The following is an 18,573-nucleotide window of genomic DNA, read 5'->3' on the forward strand; positions in this document are numbered from 1 at the left end:
CAGACAGACAAACGACAGTCACAAATATATATATAGATCAATGGATGTGATTTGAAAAGCTGAATTTTCATTGGTTGTTTATAGTACACAAGTAAGAACACAACATGTAAAATTCAGTCCAGTAAAGTATCATATACATAATATAATAGAAAATGAAAGAAAAGGAAATGAAAAAAAAAAGTTTAATTGGATTGGGTTAAAATATGTTTCAAGACATGTTTAGGCCAAATTATACAAAACTTAATGCATGAACATAGTATTGATTGATTTAGGGAGAATGATCTGTGTTCTAAAAATGGAAAGCATTTTTTGTGGACTATGAAAAGTCATAGTCATGATTGAATAATTCTGAGTTGTAGATTTCACACCAAGATGCTCAAGTTCTTAATTGCTTCATTGGCTGTTGGGAATATGATTGACTGATGTGTGCAGTTCATTACAAACAGCCATGTGTATATGATCAGTTTTAAATATCTTGTGATGGCATAACCAATCTTTAGAAAAATTCCATTTACTGTAATATTTATGCTAAAACTAATTGGATGAAATTTGTTAACTTTTCTTGCATTGGAAGTATAATTTCTAGATGAATTGAGAGATAATTTGTTTTTTTTTGTAAAACAGGAAAACAAATTAGGGAAAACAGTTCTTCAGAATAAATATTTACATCTACAGTTCTTTTTCTTTACCATTCAAACCCAATTTTTTAGGAAGCGAACTTGATTTGCTTTGCTTGAATGATAAAGTAATTCCAACGAGTTTTCTTATTGTATGGTTTAAAGAGGTACTGACGGCCGATGAATGGTTTTTGAATGAATATGGTATCAAAAGTTGAAGGGAATTAAATCGGCTCATTGCTTGCATCTATGAAGACAGTTTTTGTGTTTCTGTTTCCTGATTTGTATCACAGACGGTCATCATATTGTATAATGATGTTCATTCTTCAAAAAGAAGATAATTTTCTGGTGGCAATGAAGCACTGCTTTTCTATGCAGTGTTATTGATCAATTACGTATCTCAGAATGACAGCCTAGTAAACGAGATGGAGGAAAGATTAACCATGAAGTGATTTTATTCGTGATTGTTGCTCTCTATTTGACTATCTTCTTTGTCTCTATGTAATGTGTCACAAAGTCGACAAAGATATAAAGAGACATAATTTACTGATAAAATTACTCCCATTTGTCCAAATTATTAAGAAGGAATCACCAGCAAATCAGAAGCTAACTCTCTCATAAGAGATTATCCAAAACACACTCTTGGACAAACTACCATGAATAAAAATATAATCATGAAATCAAATAACAGGGTTTATTTTATGATCAGTAGTGGAATACCACGTTTTATCAGTGAAATAAAAGTGTTATTCCACTGGCTAAAGTAGTCCATGTTGTTTTTACCCAAAATGATTGTAAAATCATAAAATAAATAGAACATTTGTCGTTTTGTCGTGAATAACATATTTTATTCCTTCGAGAAGCAAGAAAACTTATATATTCGTGAAAATATAAGTTTTCTTGCTTAGAGATGAAATAAAATATGTTATTCACGACAAAACGACAAATATCCTCTATATTTGCGATGGAATTCAGTTTGTCTTTGGCACAGATTTTGGTATTAAGATATGATCATATAAAAGTCAACAATTTTTTTTGAGCCAAAACATCTGTACCATTGTTGCCTTCCATCCCGCAACTTAGTCTATGATATTCAATTGTAAATGCTCTTTCTGGAACATGTGATACCAATCAACATTGAATACTTGGTAATAACAGCCTTATATATTCAAAGATACAGTTAAAATATGTAACAATATCAGATCACGATGGTAATATGTGAGAATTATTTTTTTTATAATGGCATATTCTCAATACAGGTCAATTCTCTCCAAATATTTTTAATTTGGCAGAATGAGAATTCAAAATCACATTTTTATGGTGCAGATAAGGGGTATAAAAATTAAAATCTGTGGAAGATGCAACAATATGCCAAAGTTGATACCTGAACACAAAGAATGCACCATGTATTAATTCAAGAGAGGATGAGTACCAGAGCTGTAGCCGAAGGCAATCTGATTAAAACACAGATCCAATTTCGTTTCGTTTCGTTTTTATAGTTCTAAATTTCGATTTTACTTGTCTTTACTACACTTGGATCTGGAAGCGTTGTTGTTTAACTCGTGTTCTGCTTGAAATGAGGGGTCAGCCAATCAAATGGTCTGTCGAATCGGGCGTTTGACCTTTTTTGCGTAGAACTGTGGGTAGACATTAGCGGCAATAGAAATCAAAACAAAGCAAAAGTAGATATTTAAAAATACATGGCGGTCGCTAATTGGTTACTTGAATGACTGGCGTAATCGGGTCAAATGTCGCTTGCTTGGTACCTGACGTCATAGAACGTGAACTCCCACTATAACTTGTTAGATCTACATGTAGTGTAGGCAATCGAAAGTATAAAAAACGAAACGAAATATAGATTTATATTTTAAATAGATTGTACTAATTGTAGCTGAAGGCTTAGATGCCATTACAGTACCAAACTGAGACTGGTGGATCGTCCACTAGATTGGCCAAGGCCTAGACAGCAATGCATTGTTGTGCAAGATCGCATGCTGCTACCGTGAGATGTTCATCAGTGCCACCTACACTTCACCGTGCCTACATTTCACTGTAAGGCCTCCTTGGGTGGATGATTGTTGATTTTCTCATGTTGTTAACTGTCCAACCTACTATCATGCCAAAAATCATATTTCAATTGCATTATGTCTCTCCAGCACTTAGACTTAGAGTGAAATCAGTGGTACTTTTTCATTGCGTCCCAGTGTATTATAAATGAAGAAGCATGAAATGGATTTAAATAATTTGTTTCCTTTGGAAAATGGATGATTTTCTGTGATTTGAGGTGTAACTATTAGAAGTAGAAAATATTTGAATTCGACACTATGATAATTTGTGTCTATATTGTTATAGTCTCACCATGATGTACTCTCATTTAAATGACTTACTAGAAAATGGCACTCAGTGTATAGTTTACTTTATAAATAATTGATTGGACATGTTTGTTAAGTACAGTCCATGGTGAAAATTGATTAAGGGAACTGGAACATAGAATGAATGTGTGTTTTTGTGGTAATGTATTGTATAAGACAAAAATGTATATGTGCGTAAAGTGAGTTGAAGGCTTATTGCAGACAGTTCAGCAAATATCAAGTGTTGTAGTGGCCTTTAAAAACACTGGTCTTCAGAAAAGACCAGCCCCATCAAATTTCCCATGTTTGTGTAAGTACTGACTTGTAACACTTACTTAAATGAAATTTATTCAGGAAGTAAGCCAAGATCAATCATTTAAGATACACAAAGGCATTCTATTTGGGGTTTACAAATGTTGAAACGAAACAAAAAGCAATCAATCAATCAGTGTTCTCCAAAGAGAATTGTTGAATAATTATTTACCCTTATGTAATGGCCATAACTATAGAATCTAAAATGATAATACATGAATTTGTCAGTTACTAGCTAGTACATTAATTTAAAAGTACCACAAAATTGTTTGCAATGTGTATTTCACATGTATGGGAAGCAGGCAGTGATAGGATTTCAAAATTTTTCTTGTCGGGCATTTTACCGAAAATAAAGGGACATAACTCTTTATCATTATTTAAGCAGACGAATTCATGCTACTATTAAAAATCACATGTCAACAAAATATTCAAATCACGTACGTAATAAAAATAGGTGAACCTCGATATTTTTCATATTTAATTCCTGTACGGTATTCAAATTTATGTCAGTAACATTCCTTCAAAATTAAGCATTTTCGTAATACATTGAATGAAAGCTTGTCGACCCTGCTTCGGCATCAAATTTGTGTGTTCGTTTATACTGCAGCAAATAAATGAGGAATTTTCGAAATAAGAATAGTTTGTGATGTCAGAACATCGTTTTCTTCTTTATATAATGTCAACAAAATATTCATATCCATGCGTAATAAAAATAGGAACACCTCGCCATTTTTCATATTTAATTCCTGTATGGTATTCAAATTTATGTCAGTAATATTCCTACAAAATTACATGTTTCATAATACGATGGAATGAGAGCTTGCCGATCCATACCTGCTTCATAGTCATGCCAGTAATATTCCTCCAGAATATCATGTCATACAGCAGCCAATGAAAGAAAGGCGATCGAAATAATAATACTTCTGGTGATGTCAAAACACCATTTTCTTCTTCATAAGCAGTAGGCCTATTTTAAAATTACATTGATAGTTAAATTACTTGTAAGAAGGCATAGCTAACTTCAGCGTATGGTGTATGTGACTCACAGCACATAGCTTCAAAGTAGGCCTTATATGAATGAGAATTTCTATTTGGAGTCTTAAAAGACAAAATGACTGTCCATTGAGTTAGGGTGTTAAATACTCTTACAACTGGTTTATACATGCTGTAGGTTGATGCATGCTGTGATTAAAATGTCTGACAATGGAAAAACCATGAGGTAAACACGTAGATTAAAATTATAACCACTCTTATTGGATTAATGAATAGTGCGACAAAGGGGAAGCAGTGACTTCTATTTAAAATTAGATTGATGAATTGTCCGATAAAGGATTAAGTCAATCAATCATGGCAGATTAATTAGTTAATCAAGGTAGGTGTATAGATGGTATAACACGATAAATACTTTGATCACTTAATTACCTAATCAATCCAGCCTATTCTCATTAATAATCGGGTTAAGTGGTAGTTATACACTCAGTACACTGTATTAATTTTGAAATTTTGAATATTATTCATCATATCTTGATGTCCGATTGTACATATTCCTGCTTGGACAATTTCGGACGTTCGGAAAATAGCGTCAGACATGTTCGGAATATACAGGCAAAATCCCATCACTGGAAGCAGGGATGCTGTTTCAAACTTTTGCACGTGGGACATTTTTAGTTGGGGTGTTAACAGAGTCAAGAATTAGGTCACCAGAAGTTATTGTCTACTTCAGGAAATAATGTCAACAGGCTTCCATTCCCTTTAATGGACTTCAACAAGAAATATGTCTTATGTTATATAGCATATTGTGTCCTGAATAATGTTTATGATTAGTACACAAAATTAGGTCATTCTCGCTATTTTTCATATTTAAACATACATTGTGCATAAGCTAACTAAGTCTGCCAATTGCAGGTCGTTGTTTAGGCCTGAAATGTTTTCGAAATTATTATTTAGACATTAATTAACTTATCTAGACCATAAAAAATAATCAACTCTCGATGTCATCGCTAGCCTGCGTTATTTACTGGATTTTAATCTAATCTGCTGCTCAACGCTCATCCATGATTAAATCAAAAAATGTTTTTTATTGTACCGACTTTAGTAATTATGATCGAGGCAAGGCTAAATTCTCAGTTCAGAGTGGATCAATTTTCAGCAAATTCCCTTTAAATTATCTAGTTTTTATACGCCCACATTTTCATGTGGACGTATTATGCCGTGCATATCGGACCGTAACTTCCTGAATTATGGCCCCTGATTGTACGAAAAATCACGTTTTTAGCTTGTGGACCCTATAGAAGTCATAATTTTTATCCGATTTAAAAAACCGTTCTATTATATCACCGTTACACCCTAAGGATGACTGAGTTCGAATTTCGTGAAAATCGGCCTAAAATTGACAGAAAAAATGGCCGCTGTTCGTTCTCAAATAGCATAAAAATATGGTATATCAAGGTTGTGGAACCTATAGAGGTCACAATTTTTATCCGATTTTGTTGAAACTTGCAATGTAAGTTTATAACACAAAGATGTCAGTTCCTTTCGATATTCGCGCATATTGAATTGTAATTTCCTGAATTATGGCCCTTGATAGTAGGAAAAATCACTTTCTTGTTAGCTTGTTCTCTATCCATCTCTCAAAAATGTGGGCGTATCCTGCCTGGCAGCCGCTGGTTAACTTATATAGTGAGAACTGCCAGCTCTTTATCTAATCTCCCATGATGTATCTTTAATTTCCATAAGGGCTTCAAATTCACGGCAGTTATATTCCTCAATACAATAGTTCATGATATCTAACCATCGTTTTCTTTATAAAATGGTATTTTATTGTTAGTTTAATCACTTGATAACGTTGAGAGAATACTCTTCGAAATGTCGCCCAAATTAATAAGTAGCTGTTTTTCCATAAGTATGTGTTTTTGTGTATCACTTGTAAATAGGCATAGCCAACTTGCGTGTATTATCATGTCTGTTATTGGAGTGCATGATCTTACTGATTGATGTATTCCGCGCCAAAATCAACCATTTTACTAGTTTAGTAGTAAGCAATGCCTTATATGGTAAGCACTAATTTCCACATGACAGGGGGGGTTGGATGGTCGAATCCCAAGTTGTACATGACAAGGAGTAGGGTCGCCTGTCCAACCTCGTGGGTCCTCCAGTTTCCTCCCACTGCTAAACACCCCTACGCGCAAGGGAATTATTGAAATAAAATTAAACCACATGTTAGTCCCGAAATGACCTAGTTTGTGTCGAGTGAACGTTAAACCCCATCTCTATCTCTTCTCTCTCCACACGACAGCAAGATCTTGGATGGAAATTTCTATATGGAGCCTTAAAAGGCATAGTTTCATTACCGAACACAAGTTAAAGGTGTTTATTAATAGCTAATAATAGACAGTGATTCATATGGATACATATTGCGTATGTAGCCTACGGAATATTTTGTTGTCGGTGAATGGAAAATTGTTAAAATATTTGTAATTTCTTGGCGAAATTAGTTATTTTTCTCCGCTCGAAGCGGGACGACTGATCAATCCCCATACATAATGCTTGGCATCATTATTAAGCAATGAATCTCTAGATATTTTATAAATATGACCAAAGTATTACTGATGACCACATGTTCAACGAATACAAACCAGTTTTCAAAATATATAGCGCCGTGCCTTGCGGTAACCAACCATGACTGCGTCCAGGGCTCATGTTAAAAAAATGAAAATGGCGATAATAATTTGATTTTGTCGAGAATGTTTTGGAATACTTCTGATCCTTTCTGAGAAGTGGCGGAAAAAACTCTTAAAATTCTAATCATATATAGATTGCCGTTGAGTGTCCTTCACAACCATGTGGCGAAATACTTTAAATTAATCGGCTAGCTGAAAATCCGGACCGTACCATTGAGTAATACTGATCATTTGTCATAGATTAATGATTCGTTGATTGATAATTGCCAGTGATATAAAGGAAGCCTTTCTGAATAAGTAATCCAAGCGGTGTTTATTTGATATATCATTTCGTCTTAAAAATACCCAACACATTTTGATAGTTGTGGCGTTATACGACATGTAAAATATACATGGATATTGCTGTTTTGAATAACAAAATTAAAAACAGCCTATTATACACACAAAACCTTATTTTAATTTTTTCGTGTGGCGAAGATAACAGGACACGCGTATAGCTATGGTGGCTATTAACGATCAAGAAACAAAACTTGTTTACCCAATAAACAGTCATAAGGTGCTTTATTAATTTACAGAAGTTATTCTCATAAAAGTTGTAATATACAAAACATAGATTATAGATTATTGATGTATATGGAGTATTCTCATTTGTTCTAAATTGTAACACTGTCATAGGAAATGTGAATATGCCGCATGTGTTGTGAATGTTTTGTTATGTAAATAGTGTATTGCATGAGAGAAATATTCCAGTTAACGAACAAAGTATATGAACATTTTTTTATACGCCCACATTTTCATGTGGACGTATTATGCCGTCGCCCCTGTCCGTCCACAATTGTTTGTGGACTCTCTACAGGTCACAATTCTTATCCGATTTTGACGAAACTTGAAATATAGGTTTATCTCCAAAAGATTTCGGCTGCTTTCGATATTGCCATGTATCGGATCGGAACTTCATGGATTATGCCGCCTGATTGTACGAAAAATCACGTTTTTAGCTTGTGGACCCTATAGAGGTCACAATTTTTATCCGATTTTGTTGAAACTTGAAATGTAAGTTTATAACCCAAAGATCTCGGTTCCTTTCGATATTCGCTCATATCGGACCGTAACTTCCTGAATTATGGCCCCTGATAGTACAAAAAATCACGTTTTTAGCTTGTGGACCCTATAGAGGTCATAATTTTTATCCGATTTAAAAAACCGTATTATTATATCACCGTTACACCCTAAGGAAGGCTGAGTTCGAATTTCGTGAAAATCGGCCCAAAACTGACAGACAAAATGGCCGCCGTTCTTTCTCAAATAGCGTAAAAATATGGTATATCAAGGTTGTGGACCCTATAGAGGTCACAATTTTTATCCGATTTTGTTGAAAATTGAAATGTAAGTTTATAACCCAAAGATCTCGGTTCCTTTCAATATTCGCACATATTGGATCGTAACTTCCAGAATGATGGCCCCTGATTGTACGAAAAATCGCGTTTTTAGCTTGTGGACCTTATAGAGGTCATAATTTTTATCCGATTTAAAAAAACGTATTATTATATCACCGTTACATCCTAAGGAAGATGTCCGCCGTTCGTTCTCAAATGGCGTAAAAATATGGTATATCAAGGTTGTGGACCCTATAGAGGTCACAATTTTTATCTGATTTTGTTGAAAATTGAAATGTAAGTTTATAACCCAAAGATCTCAATTCCTTTCGATATTCGCACATATCGGACCGTAATTTTCTGAATTATGGCCCTTGATTGTAGGAAAAATCACTTCCTTTTCAGCTTGTTCCCTATCATCTCGCGAAAATGTGGGCGTATCCTGCCTGGCAACCGCTGGTTATATAAAACATATGGCAGAAAATGTCAGATCAAAATTTTACTGCGATTTTCGTCTACAACACCCCCGAAAACCTGAAAGATATATTATTATTTATCGACAAAAAGAGCAAATAAATGACATGTTTGTTATGGGATTTTGTTTTTGAACATACTTACATCTTTAACTTTCTATTTCTCAAAACTTACTTCCCGGACGTGGTCAGCTTTAAACGGACACAGCTCAATCAATTTTTTGCCGATTCAGACCAAACATACATCATTTTGAAGGTATTAAAAATTAATAAGATGAATAATATGAAAATAATAACTCAATTTTCAAAATTTCTCATTGCGACTCATTATACCAGCACGGGTCACAAATGGTTGCAGATAAAATTTATTGTGTAACGGTCAATATATTTTCGAATTTTGAATTTTATTCACCATATCTTGATGTCTGATTGGGCATATTCCCGGTCAGACGTTTGAAAAATCGCATAGGACATGTCCAGAATATATCGGTGTTACCCATTGAATCAAATAAAACACTGCTAATATGCATTAAATGATGTGAGAAGCTGTCAAACCGTGACATGACGATGACTAATTCTACATCATATTCAGAAAAGTCATGAAATGGTCATTTATCATCAGCTAAGTCGCTTGCCAAAATTTGTTCTAATACAAAAAGAACAGGATTCAATTTAATTAGCATCACATCACATTTTGCCAGACAGATCCACAGTTTTACAAAATTTTCATTAATTAGCAAAAACATAACCTTATGTCCATAAGCTACAATTCAATTATAAAGTCAATAATTTATTGGTATTCATTTGTAAAACCTAGAAAAATATCTTAGAAAACTTGGAGGCTGTTTGTCAAAATTAAAAAGGTTGCCTATTTTTATGCACCCACATTTTCATGTGGACATATATTGTTGTCGCCCCTGTCCGTCCACAATTTGTGGACACTCTACAGGTCACAATTCTTGTCCCATTTTGACGAAACTTGAAATATAAGTTTATCTCCAAAAGATCTCGGTTCATTTCGATATTGGCATCGAAACTTCATGGATTATGGCCCCTGAATATACGAAAAATCACATTTATAGCTTGTGGACACTCTAGAAGTCACAATTTTCATCTGATTTTGACGAAACTTGAAATATAGGTTCACCCCCAAAAGTTCTTGGTTCCTTTCGATATTAGCATGTATTGGTTCGAAACTTCATGGATTATGGCCCCTGATTGTATGAAAAATCATGTTTTTAGCTTGTGGACACTAGTGGTCACAATTTTCATCACATTTTGATGAAACTTGAAATTCATGTTTATAACCCAAGGTTCTTAGTCCTTTTCGATATTTGTGCATATCAGATCGTAACTTCCTGAATTATGGCCCTTCATTATACGAAAAAATCGCATTTTTAGCTTGTGGTCCCTCGGAAAGGAAAATCAGACTAAAAGTAAAACTGCCGGACAAAATGGCCGCACCTCATACGCAAATAGTGTAAAAGTATGTAATATCAATGTTGACCCTCTAGAGGTCACAATTTTTATCCGATTTTGATGAAACTTAAAATATATCTTTATGTCCCAAATATCTCAGTCCATTTTGATATTCGCGCATTCAGACCATAACTTGGCCGCTCTTTGTATGCAAATTATGTAAAAGTATGTAATACAAAGGTTGTGGACCCTCTACAGGTCACAATTTTTGTCCGATTTTGGTGAAACTTTAAATATATCTTTATATCCCGAAGATCTCAATCCCTTTTGATATTTGCGCATTTCAGACCATAACTTTCTGGATTATGGCCGCTGATTGTACAAAAAATCGCTATTTTTTTTTGTCCCCCGCCTTTTGAAGAAAGCAGGGGACAATTAAAATGCGTTTGTCCGTCCGTCTGTCACACTTTTTGGGACACAATAACTCTCTTTCTAATTGAGCTAGACTGTTCAAATTTGGTGTAGGTGTTTATTAGGTCAATGCCTTGACAGAGTTCGAAGATGAGCATTTTCTGCTTAGGGTAAGCAGAGATAAGCAATTTGATTGGTTGATGCTTTGGCACACGATAACTTTAGTTCTAATTGAGGGAGAGTGATGAAACTGGGTGTATAGTTTCATTACATCAGTACTAAAAGCAATTTGATTGGCCGAGAATTTGGAACACAATAACTCCCCTTCTAATTGAGCTAGAATTAGGTGTCACAGCTCCATTGCTCCTGTTGGAAGTAAGTCGTTTTTTCCCAGATTTGTAACCTTTTTTGAACTTAATGTCACACAGTCGCTATTTATTCATTTGTAATAATTTAAAGATGTTTTGGAAGCAGATAAACTGTTCTTTTGTTTGATATAATTTTTATATATGTGTTTCTTATATTAATTTCAAAAACGTAATTTAAAAAACGTCAATTTTGCGTGTTTTGATGTTACGCTTAAAAATTTTGTAACGTTTTGAAACAAGGGTATCCAACTTCAAGCGCTCGGCGGCGGTTCCTATTTTTAATATTATTTTTTCATTTTAATATCATTAGAAAGATATTTGAACGATCTTTTGATCGGTCGGGGGTGCTTTGTTGGCATTTCGAAATACCATGCCTCCTTTGTAAGTTGAAGGCTTCAATTCATGTAATCTTTTTTTGAGGCGATTTGCCAATAGCACCCCCGACCGATCGAAAGTTTGTTTTATTGTCGTTTCATTGCTATTAAAATCAACAAAATCTGAGCATGTTAAGAACCGCCGCTAAGCACTTGAAAATGGTATACAATGGATAATTTTCTAGAAAATTAATACCGTCGTTTGGCATGTGATGACGTCATTTCAACACTAGAAGAAAAAATTAATTTCAAGTTCCTGAGACGCATATTCGCGGTAAATTACGTCGAAATGCAACTCAATGTTCATTTATGATGTAAGCATTATGGTATATGAATAAAGGACTTGCCTGAAAAGACATAATGATAGTTAATTCCATTACTTTAACACCTCGACAGGGCCCACAATGTTTACATCACGTGACTCATTTTCGCGTGCTTTTTGTAGGAATGTGGACATTTTAAGTCAAAGGGATTTCTCCTCCCGGCTACCGTACGTCTATACGTTTAACACCAAATATTTTTCAACAATTAAAAAATTGACAAGTATTTCAATATCAACACGGCATGCGAGAACCATTTCCGGTCGTTTGAAGGAATGGACTTATGGATAATAATATGATTTCTGACCGTTGGAATGGCAAAAGAATTAACACTAACAAAAAATAATTTAAATAATGGCTCAAAGGGATTTACAACATTTCGTTTGAGATTAGTGCCGTGGTAAGTCAATAAAATGGCCGCGGTACAGTCCGTCAGTCGGATACCCGATTGTCACAAAGACAATTTATTCAACATTTTATCATTATATATCGGTTCTCATACTAATTAATTATATGTTTAATTCATTGTAATTTTTGGGGAATATTTAACACCTAACTTTATTTGTTAGCCAGTAAAAAACAAATTGAATCTAGGCCGACAAACACAAGGTGAAGGCTTTATTAAATTTATTAGGCCTAGATTTGATATTGTTGACGAAAATATGCGAATAAAAAAAGGGAGTTGCTCTACGATAGCCTACATTTGAAGAAAAAATATAATATTCAAATGTAAAGTAGGCCTACATTGTAAAAACAAAGCAATTCTTCAAAGTCCTAGCATTAGCCATGTAGTCATAATGTAGGCCTATAGCTTCCAGGCCTAGACCTACATGTAACTTAGCCTACTGTCGTATGAGTACCTACCTGGGTTATAGACATAACGGCCCTAAACCATAACGGCCAAAAAATTTGGTCATAACGGCCAAAATAATTAGTCGAAACGGCCAAACAATTTGGTCATAACGGCCAAGAAAATATAAACCATTTTTTACATGCAGGAAATGATATTTATTCACACAAATATAGGTTGTTGTTTATTAAAGATTTAACGTCCAATACAGGTTGGTTTGATTAAATTATTTACACTTGAAAATTGTTAAAAACACAAAAGTCTTTTACCCTTATTACCTAATCACTGATTAGAGGGTTTGAAGTACTATAATTAGGGATTATTCAATCAGTTGATTAATTAGTACTCACCTCTTTCCTTTGTCTGACAAGTGAATTGTTATTTTTGTCAAATGATAAAAGTCAATTGTTATTTTTATCAAATTGAGCCACCTTGTTAGCTAATACAAAATAGATATAATATGCATACAGGAAACGAAATTAGGTCCAAAGCAGAAGGACCCAAAACTGACTGGGTACACTACAGTCTACATTAGTGCATTATAATTTGTTTGGTTTTTATAAAGTTCTGACCCATGCTAACATTTAGTGTAAAAAACATTTCCATGTGGGCGTATAAAAAGGCTATCAGATGGATGCTGCATCCATACCGCAGTATTAAAGGCAATATCCACAGCTCTTGAGTGGCTTATGAAATCTACGTTTTTTTTCTATCGGCATTGATGGCGGCCAACATGAGTGAGCTGGATCTCCTGTTTTAACATGTTTTTATTATGGAAAAGGGAGAACATGACCCGCCCTCACTTCTCACGACAGCGATTTTATAAGTGTGCTTTATACAAGGACTTTGTATTTTGTGTGTTAACCACTTTTAAGGAGACTTTTGATATACACGGACATTTGTATTGTATGTTTTTACCAATTTTCAACCCATTAAATGTAAATAATTCTATTAAATCAACCTGTCCACAATATTATCATATCTAACGTATATTGTTTTTCATTAAATTAAAATGTTTGGCCGTTATGACCAAAGCTTTTGGCCGTTATAACCAAACTGTTTGGCTGTTATGACTAAAATAGGGCCGTTTTGACCAAACCAGTTTTTGGCCGTTATGGCATAGGGCCGTCGTTATGACTACATCCCACCTACCTAATCTTCTTTAAGTTTTTTAGAGAATTATTTGCATTAAAATAGTAACACTACTGATTCTGTGAAAGCCGTAATGCCATCGGCTATTCCTTTTTAATCACCCAATCACAGTCAATATTACATAACTCCATGGCAATCAGGGCTCGGCTGTAGGTCGTCAAATTGGAGATTTGCGATATTAAAGTTGTGATTAAAATTTAATTTTGGCGATAATGTTTTGGGGTACATGGCGGTAAAAAATCTTAAAATTCTAATTGTATACATGTAAATATGTTCTTGCTTGACCATTAATTGCCTTGAAATTTGAATGCCAATCACAACCATGTGGCGAACAGGCGGTATACATCAATTACATAAAGCCTATCATTTGATGTTTCGTTTTGTCTTAAAGAATAAATAAAATATATCAGACAATTCTTTCCGAAGAGAAATAAATATTTTGATTGTTGAATTCCGTTTACTGTGGTTCATTTGGAATGTAAAATATACAAGTATGCCTGATTGGATACCGTATTATTTCAAATTATAACATCACAATGGGTCGGAAACGTGAGGACAACGAACGAGTCGGAATAGCGAAGATTCTCAAGTGAGAAAACGGTTGTCGTTTGTTTCATTACTTACGCTAAAATGTGCTAAAATGAACGCGGAGTCTGATTGTAAGCATCTCTTACAAATGAAATTGAAATACAATAAGTTTATACAATGACAACTTGAAATGAATGACCAAGTGACAGGTAAAAAATATTTCTACCTGTCACCCGAGACAAGTAAAATTTTACAAACATTTCAACCCCTGCTATGGTAACAACCCAAACTCCTTCACATTTTACTCAAAATTATACAATCCATATCATTTGATATTAAATGGGTTTGAAATATTTTAAATTGCTCACTTCAAAGTGTGGTGATCACCTTTTGGGTTATGGTAAATATAATTGAAAATGGTCGAAAAAGGCATATTTCCCTGTCTTGAATTGTAAAAATTCACAAACTTTTTGACATGTTCACATAATTTCAGTTGTATACCTCCATTCCTTCTTATTTTATTTATGCCCCCAAAACGCCCCAAAAATAAGCAATTGTGTGCTGCGGAAAATTGTTAATCTTGCTTGATAGCTACTGATTTTAAAATGCATAACAACCAGGTTAAATATTTCATATATAACATAGGCAAGAACATTTTTGATGAAAAAATTTACCAATATCACTTTGACAAATTAGAATTTTTGAGAAAACTTATGTATTTTGGAGTCGCTGGGGAAATCGGAGCAATTGATACAAAAATGTGAAAATTAAAACATAATTAGCCTTAAAGTTGTATTTCATGAATTTACATCTACATTTTTGATAGTTTTGCAATGAAATGAAATATGGCATCTCAAAAATCACCAAAAATGACGTTTTCAAAGTGTTGAAAAACCTTTCTTCTGCGAAAAGTCAAAAATCACATCCGATTTTGAATCTGTAAAAAGTTTTGTGAGAAGAATGATGAAATATACTTGAAAAACCGATAAAATCAAATGTATAATCATAATCTCAAAATCACCTTTTCCATCTACTAGAATGTTCAAACGTAGTGTAGGTATTTATTAGGTCAATGCCTTGATGGAGTTCGAAGATGAGGATTTTCTGCTTAGGGTAAGTAAGCAAAGATAAGTCATTTGATTGGTTGATGCTTTGGGACACGATAACTTTAGTTCTAATTAAGTGAGAGTGATGAAACTTGGTGTATAGTTTCATTACATCAAAACCTTGACTAAGTTCGACAATGGCAGGGATAGAACTTTATTTGAAAACACACAAGCAAAATTTTACTTGTTGATTTCAAATGTACAAGCAAAAATAGGATTTTGAAGAAATTCAAGGGGCAGTTTTTTTCTTTGATGAAAATACTTTTGTTATCTTTGGATTACATGTACAATTTATGTTATACATTGGAGTGTACACATATTCCTTACAATTTCATTAAAAAGCTAATGGCTAATAAAACACAACGATGAACAACCAAAACTGTCTTCAACACTAGAGCTGGGCAATATTCCTGGAAATATCGCGATATAATCACTATATTGCGATATTTTATGAAATATCAATACTTTCAGTTTATCATCTTTTAAATGTAAATAAACATGCATAAAAAGTTGGAAATACCCCTGGAGTATTCACTTAACACTTTCTAGTCAATATTATTATTTCTAGTCAATATTATTTTCAGCACACAGTACCGAATTTATAAACAAAATTTACAAACTTGCAAAAGTTGTTGTTAAATTCCATTTTTTTTAATTTTCAAAATATTATAATATTTTATTTAAATCAAAAATATTTACATATGAGGGAGGCACAAAAAATATATAAAAAAAGTTTGTGTTCTTTCGGCCGGGCATATTTTTATAACTACCCTTGAAAACTCGTTTTTTCTCATTCAAGCGTATACCTTTTTGAAGATGCATTATATAATACAAGGATAGTAAATTAAACTATAAAACATAAGTACTAATACTATGTCAAAAAGTGTCCATTGATTTAGTCAAATTGAAATAGCGATTTTTCGGATCACGGACAGCTATGCATGACACGTCCGATGCTGAATCGGTGAATGATAATTAAATCTGTCTACCGGAACTCTCAAAATATATAGTTGACAATGTTGGCATTATTTGTATTTCTGCTTTATTTAAATTTATTTCAATCTGAAAATCAATGATTCCTTTGGAAAATCAAAGTATCGGTATAAACAATTTGTCAAGATGTATTGAAATTGAACAGAAACGGATAATGCTAACGGGTGGAAAAGTGAGCGAGAAGTCACGTGACGTATAAACAAAGCTCTGTTTCGGCATTTGCAAACTTCGTGGAATGAATACTCAGGAGTTTATAACAGTATTAATTCATTATTAAGAAATAAAATATCGTAAATAACATCAAAAGGAAAACAATCTTTCAATATTTATGTTAAATATCATCCAGAAAAATCCAAACCGCGATATATCGTGATTTTTATACGCCCACATTTTCATGTGGACGTATATTGTCGTCGCCCCTATCCATCCGCAATTGTTTGTGAACAGTCTACAGGTCACAATTTTTATCCGATTTCAACGAAACTTGAAATATGGGTTTATCACCCTAAGATCTTGGTTCCTTTCGATATCGGACTGTAACTTCATGAATTATGGCCCCTGATTGTACGCAAAAACGCATTTTTTGGCTAGTGGACCCAAAAAGCGGTATGATGTCCAACTGAATACTTGTTTTGTGCATGTGATAGAATCAGATTTAAAAAATCATATTATTATATCACCGTTACACCCTAAGGACGACAGAGTTCTAATTTCGTGAAAATCGGCCTAAAACTGACAGATAAAATGGCCGCCCTTCGTTCTCAAATAGCGTAAAAATAACACAAAGATCTCGGTTCCTTTCGATATTCGTGCATATCGGACCGTAACTTCCTGAATTATGGCCCCTGATTGTACGAAAAATCACGTTTTTAGCTTGTGGACCCTATAGAAGTCATAATTTTTACCCGATTTAAAAAAACGTTCTATTATATCACCGTTACACCCTAATTTCGTGAAAATCGGCCCAAAATTGACAGACAAAATGGCCGCCGTTCGTTCCCAAATAGCGTAAGAATATTGTATATCAAGGTTGTGGACCCTATAGGGGTCACAATTTTTATCCGATTTTGTTGAAACATGAAATGTAAGTTTATAACCCAAAGATCTTGGTTCCTTTCGATATTCGCGCATATTGGACCGTAACTTAGAGAATTATGGCCCCTGTACGAAAAATCGCGTTTTTAACTTGTGGACCCTATAGAGGTCATAATTTTTATCCGATTTAAAAAAACGTATTATTATATCACCGTTACACCCTAAGGATGACTGAGTTCGAATTTCTTGAAAATCAACCCAAAACTGACAGACAAAATGGCCGCCCCTTGTTCTCAAATTGCGTAAAAATATGGTATATCAAGGTTTTGGACCCTATAGAGGTCACAATTTTTATCCGATTTTGTTGAAACTTGGTGTATAGTTTAATTGCTTGATAGTTTTGAAAAAAATAAATGTGCGATTAATAAATGTGTCATCTATTTATTTTGGGATTTTGGCGGGGGACATCAGCCTCACTGTTGGCGTGTTTTTTGTGTGTTTTTTTTTAGCTCTATCCATCTCTTTCTGGAATATGGTCGCTGATTGTACGGAAAATTGCTTTTGTTTTTCTTTTTTTCTTCTTCTTCTTTTTCTCTATCCATCTCTTTAAAAATTGTGGGCGTATCTTGCCTGGCAACCGCTGGTCTGTCTCTCTTCAAATCATATTCTACTTTAGCTGTCTATCACATCATTTTTATACGCCCATATTGAAATGTGGTCGTATATTGTTGTCACCCCGTCCGTCCATCCGTCCGTCTAGCTCTAGAGGCTAAAGTTAATATCTGATTGACTTTAAATTTATACACAGTGTTTAAGGTCTTGAGACGAAGAAGCCTATTGATTTTCAGTGATTTCCGATAATTACTGCCAGAGTTATGGCCCTTGATCACTTTGATAAATCTTGTGGACGCTCTAGAGGCCAAAGTTAATATCCAATTGACCTTAAATTTATACACAGTGTTTGAGGTCATGAGACGAAGAAGCCTATTGATTTTAAATTTATACACAGTGTTTAAGGTCATGAGACGAAGAAGCCTATTGATTTTCAGCGATTTCCGATAATTACTGCCAGAGTTATGGCCCTTAATCACTTCAAAAAATCTTGTGGATGCTCTAAAGGCCAAAGTTAATATTCGATTGACTTTGAATTTATACACAATGATTAAGGTCATGAGACGAAGAAACCTATTGATTTTCAACGATTTCCG

At 34.0% G+C, this 18,573-nt stretch overlaps 1 protein-coding gene across 5 annotated transcripts in view; it reads left to right on the forward strand.

Annotated features, from left to right (window-relative positions):
• The window catches only part of LOC126820647 (disks large homolog 1), a 358,192-nt gene that overhangs the window by 154,891 nt on the left and 184,728 nt on the right, over positions 1-18,573 (forward strand). The window lies entirely within an intron of this gene.

Source organism: Patella vulgata, chromosome 1 (genome assembly GCF_932274485.2).
Source record: "Patella vulgata chromosome 1, xgPatVulg1.2, whole genome shotgun sequence".
NCBI lineage: Eukaryota > Metazoa > Mollusca > Gastropoda > Patellidae > Patella > Patella vulgata.